A 6,056-nucleotide genomic window follows, 5' to 3' on the forward strand; every position below is an offset into this window, starting at 1 on the left:
CCAGAGATACCTCTCCGACAATCGGAGTAAAAAATCCTAATCTCGATACATGCCAACTCAACAAGTACCTTTGGAGACACCTGTAGAGCACCTTTATAATCACCCAGTTACGTTGTGATGTTTGGTAGCACACAAAGTGTTCCTCCGGTATTCGGGAGTTGCATAATCCCATAGTCATAGGAACATGTATAAGTCATGAAGAAAGCAATAGCAACAAACTAAACGATCAAGTGCTAAGCTAACGGAATGGGTCAAGTCAATCACATCATTCTCCTAATGATGTGATCTCGTTTATCAAATGACAACTCATGTCTATGGTTAGGAAACATAACCATCTTTGATCAACAAGTTAGTCTAGTAGAGGCATACTAGTGACACTATGTTTGTCTATGTATTCACACATATATTATGTTTCCGGTTAATACAATTCTAGCATGAATAATAAAAATTTATCATGATATGAGGAAATAAATAATAACTTTATTATTGCCTCTAGGGCATATTTCCTTCAGTCTCCCACTTGCACTAGAGTCAATAATCTAGATTACACAGTAATGATTCTAACACCCATGGAGTTTTGGTGCTGATCATGTTTTGCTCGTGGAAGAGGCTTAGTCAACGGGTCTGCAACATTTAGATCCGTATGTATCTTGCAAATCTCTATGTCTCCCACCTCGACTTGATCCCGGATGAAATTGAAGCGTCTCTTGATGTGCTTGGTTCTCTTGTGAAATCTGGATTCCTTTGCCAAGGCAATTGCACCAGTATTGTCACAAAAGGTTTTCATTGGTCCCGATGCACTAGGTATGACACTTAGATCGGATATGAACTCCTTCATCCAGACTCCTTCATTTGCTACTTCCGAAGCAGCTATGTACTCCGCTTCACACGTAGATCCCGCCATGACGCTTTGTTTAGAACTGCACCAACTGACAGCTCCACCGTTCAATGTAAACACGTATCCGGTTTGCGATTTAGAATCATCCGGATCTGTGTCAAAGCTTGCATCGACGTAACCATTTATGACTAGCTCTTTGTCACCTCCATAAACGAGAAACATATCCTTAGTCCTTTTCAGGTATTTCAGGATGTTCTTGACCGCTGTCTAGTGATCCACTCCTGGATTACTTTGGTACCTCCTTGCTAAGTTAATAGCAAGGCACACACCAGGTCTGGTACACAGCATTGCATACATGATAGAGCCTATGGCTGAAGCATAGGGAACATCTTTCATTTGCTATCTATCTTCTGTAGTGGTCGGGCATTGAGTCTGACTGAACTTCACACCTTGTAACACAGGCAAGAACCCTTTCTTTGCTTGATCCATTTTGAACTTTTTCAAAACTTTGTCAAGGTATGTGCTTTGTGAAAGTCCTATCAAGCGTCTTGATCTATCTCTATAGATCTTGATGCCCAATATGTAAGCAGCTTCACCGAGGTCTTTCATTGAAAAACTCTTATTCAAGTGTCCATTTATGCTATCCAGAAATTATATATCATTTCCAATCAGCAATATGTCATCCACATATAATATCAGAAATGCTACAGAGCTCCCACTCACTTTCTTGTAAATACAGGCTTCTCCAAAAGTCTGTATAAATCCATATGCTTTGATCACACCCTCAAAACGTTTATTCCAACTCCGAGAGGCTTGCACCAGTCCATAAATGGATCGCTGGAGCTTGCACACTTCGTTAGCTCCCTTTGGATCGACAAAACCTTCCGGTTGCATCATATACAACTCTTCTTCCAGAAATCCATTCAGGAATGCAGTTTTGACATCCATTTGCCAAATTTCATAATCATAAAATGTGGCAATTGCTAACATGATTCGGACAGACTTAAGCATCGCTACGGGTGAGAAAGTCTCATCGTAGTCAACCCCTTGAACTTGTCGAAAACCTTTTGCAACAAGTCGAGCTTTGTAGACACTAACATTACCGTCAACGTCAGTCTTCTTCTTGAAGATCCATTTATTCTCTATGGCTTGCCGATCATCGGGCAAGTCAACCAAAGTCCACACTTTGTTCTCATACATGGATCCCATCTCAGATTTCATGGCCTCAAGCTATTTTGTGGAATCTGGGCTCACCATCGCTTCTTCATAGTTCGTAGGTTCGCCTTGGTCAAGTAACATGACCTCCAGAATAGGATTACCGTACCACTCTGGTGCGGATCTTACTCTGGTTGACCTACGAGGTTTGGTAGTAACTTGATCTGAAGTTACATGATCATCATCATTAGCTTCCTCACTAATTGGTGTAGGTGTCACAGGAACCGGTTTCTGTGATGAACTACTTTCCAATAAGGGAGCAGGTACAATTACCTCATCAAGTTCTACTTTCCTCCCACTCACTTCTTTTGAGAGAAACTCCTTCTCTAGAAAGGATCCATTCTTAGCAACGAATGTCTTGCCTTCGGATCTGTGATAGAAGGTGTACCCAACAGTTTCCTTTGGGTATCCTATGAAGACACATTTCTCCGATTTGGGTTCGATCTTATCAGGTTGAAGCTTTTTCACATAAGCATCGCAGCCCCAAACTTTAAGAAACAACAACTTTGGTTTCTTGCCAAACCACAGTTCATAAGGCGTCGTCTCAACGGATTTTGATGGTGCCCTATTTAACATGAATGCAGCCGTCTCTAAAGCATAACCCCAAAATGATAGCGGTAAATCTGTAAGAGACATCATAGATCGCACCATATCTAGTAAAGTACGATTACGACGTTCGGACACACCATTACGTTGTGGTGTTCCGGGTGGCTTGAGTTGCGAAACTATTCCACATTGTTTCAAATGTAGACCAAACTCGTAACTCAAATATTCTCCTCCATGATCAGATTGTAGAAATTTTATTTTCTTGTTACGATGATTTTCCACTTCACTCTGAATAACGATGATTTTCAAATGTTTCAGACTTATGCTTTATTAAGTAGATATACCCATATCTGCTCAAATCATCTGTGAAGGTGAGAAAATATCGATACTCGCCGCGAGCCTCATTATTCATCGGACCACATACATTAGTATGTATGATTTCCAACAAATCTGTTGCTCGCTCCATTGTTCCGGATAACGGCGTTTTAGTCATCTTGCCCATGAGGCATGGTTCGCGAGTACCAAGTGATTCATAATCAAGTGATTCCAAAAGTCCATATATATGGAGTTTCTTCATGCGCTTTACACCAATATGACCCAAACGGCAGTGCCACAAATAAGTTGCACTATCATTATCAACTCTGCATCTTTTGGCTTCAACATTATGAATATGTGTATCACTACTATCGAGATTCAACACAAATAGACCACTCTTCAAGGGTGCATAACCATAAAAGATATTACTCGTATAAATAGAACAACCATTATTCTCAGATTTAAATGAATAACCGTCTCGCATCAAACAAGATCCAGATATAATGTTCATGCTTAACACTGGCACGAAATAACAATTATTTAGGTCTAAAACTAATCCCGAAGGTAGATGTAGAGGTAGCGTGCCGATGGCGATCACATCGACTTTGGAACCATTTCCCACGCGCATCGTCACCTCGTCCTTAGCCAGTCTTCGCTTAATCCATAGTCCCTGTTGTTTCGAGTTGCAAATATTAGCAACAGAACCAGTATCAAATACCCAGGTGCTACTGCGAGCTCTAGTAAGGTACACATCAATAACATGTATATCACATATACCTTTGTTCACCATGCCACCCTTCTTATCCGCCAAATACTTGGGGTAGTTCCACTTCCAGTGACCAGTCTATTTGCAGTAGAAGCACTCAGTCTCAGGCTTAGGTCCAGACTTGGGTTTCTTCTCTTGAGCAGCAACTTGTTTGCTGTTCTTCTTGAAGTTCCCCTTCTTCTTCCCTTGACCCTTTTTCTTGAAACTGGTGGTCTTGTTAACCATCAACACTTGATGCTCCTTCTTGATTTCTACCTTTGCAGCCTTTAGCATTGCGAAGAGCTCGAGAATTGCCTTATCCATCCCTTTCATATTATAGTTCATCATGAAGCTCTTGTAGCTTGGTGATAGTGATTGAAGAATTCTGTCAATGACACTATCATTCGGAAGATTAACTCCCAGTTGAATCAAGTGGTTGTTATACCCAGACATTTTGAGTATATGTTCACTGACAGAACTATTCTCCTCCATTTTGCAGCTGTAGGACTTATTGGAGACTTCATATCTCTCAATCCAGGCATTTGCTCAAAATATTAACTTCAACTCCTGGAACATCTCATATGCTCCATGATGTTCAAAACGTCGTTGAAGTCCCGGTTCTAAGTCGTAAAGCATGGCGCACTGAACTATCGAGTAGTCATCAGCTTTGCTCTGCCAGACGTTCTTAACGTCGTCAGTTGCATCTGCAATAGGCCTGGCACCCAGCGGTGCTTCCAGGACGTAATTCTTCTATGCAGCAATGAGGATAATCCTCAAGTTACGGACCCAGTCCATGTAATTGCTACCATCATCTTTCAACTTTGCTTTCTCAAGGAACGCATAAAAATTCAACGGAACAACAGCACGGGCCATCTATCTACAACAACATAGACAAGCAAAATACTATCAGGTACTAAGTTCATGATAAATTTAAGTTCAATTAATCATATTACTTAAGAACTCCCACTTAGATAGACATCTCTCGGATCATCTAAGGGATCACGTGATCCATCTCAACTAAACCATGACCGATCATCACGTGAAATGGAGTAGTTTTCAATGGTGAACATCACTATGTTGGTCATATCTACTATATGATTCACGCTCGACCTTTCAGTCTCAGTGTTCCGAGGCCATATCTGCATATGCTAGGCTCGTCAAGTTTAACCCGAGTATTCTGCGTGTGCAAAACTGTCTTACACCCGTTGTAGATGAACGTTGAGCTTATCACACCCGATCATCACGTGGTGTCTCGGCACGACGAACTTTGGCAATGGTGCATACTCAGGGAGAACACTTTTACCTTGAAATTTAGTGAGAGATCATCTTATAATGCTACCGTCAAACAAAGCAGAATAAGATTCATAAAGGATAAACATCACATGCAATCAATATAAGTGATATGATATGGCCATCATCATCTTGTGCCTTTGATCTCCATCTCCAAAGCACCGTCATGATCATCATCGTCACCGGCGTGACACCTTGATCCCCATCGTAGCATCGTTGTCGTCTCGCCAACTATTGCTTCTACGACTATCGCTACCGCTTAGTGATAAAGTAAAGCAATTACAGGGCGATTGCATTGCATACAATAAAGCGACAACCATATGGCTCCTGCCAGTTGCCGATAACTTTGTTACAAAACATGATCATCTCATACAATAAAATATAGCATCATGTCTTGACCATATGACATCACAACATGCCCTGCAAAAACAAGTTAGACGTCCTCTACTTTGTTGTTGCAAGTTTTACGTGCCTGCTACGGGCTGAGCAAGAACCGTTCTTACCTACGCATCAAAACCACAACGATAGTTCGTCAAGTTAGTGTTGTTTTAACCTTCTCAAGGACCGGGCGTAGCCACACTCGGGTCAACTAAAGTTGGAGAAACTGACACCCGCCAGCTGTCGGTGTCAAAACCAGCGTATCTCGTAGTAGGGGTCCTAAGCTAGGCATCTTGGAGCGATGGTAACATGGACACAGGGTTTTACCCAGCTTCGGGCTCTCTTGAAGAGATCATACCCTACATGCTGCTTTTGATTGTTTTCATATGGGTGTAGTACATAGTACATGTATCTACCACGAGATTGTAGTAATGAATATGAGATGCCTATTGACTAGCCTAGCCTCGGTTTATATATGCACCGTAGGCCTAGGGATTTAGGAGAGTCCTTGTCTTGGGCGCCAAGTCTTGTGGAATCTTCCTTGTATGCGGCAGGGGCTGTCCGAACTGGCCCATGAATGAGCCGCCATGGGGGTTCTCGGCCCGATCCAGCTGGTCGGGGGACGACGTGGTGGGTACCCCCTAGTCCAGGACACCGTCAGTAACCCTCTGAACCGGTCTTCAAGTTGGGGATGCTCCTTGATCGTTCCGAACTGTTCTTCATCTTCAG

The sequence above is a fragment of the Triticum aestivum genome, chromosome 5D (genome assembly GCF_018294505.1).
Source record: "Triticum aestivum cultivar Chinese Spring chromosome 5D, IWGSC CS RefSeq v2.1, whole genome shotgun sequence".
In the NCBI taxonomy this organism is placed as follows: Eukaryota; Viridiplantae; Streptophyta; class Magnoliopsida; order Poales; family Poaceae; genus Triticum; species Triticum aestivum.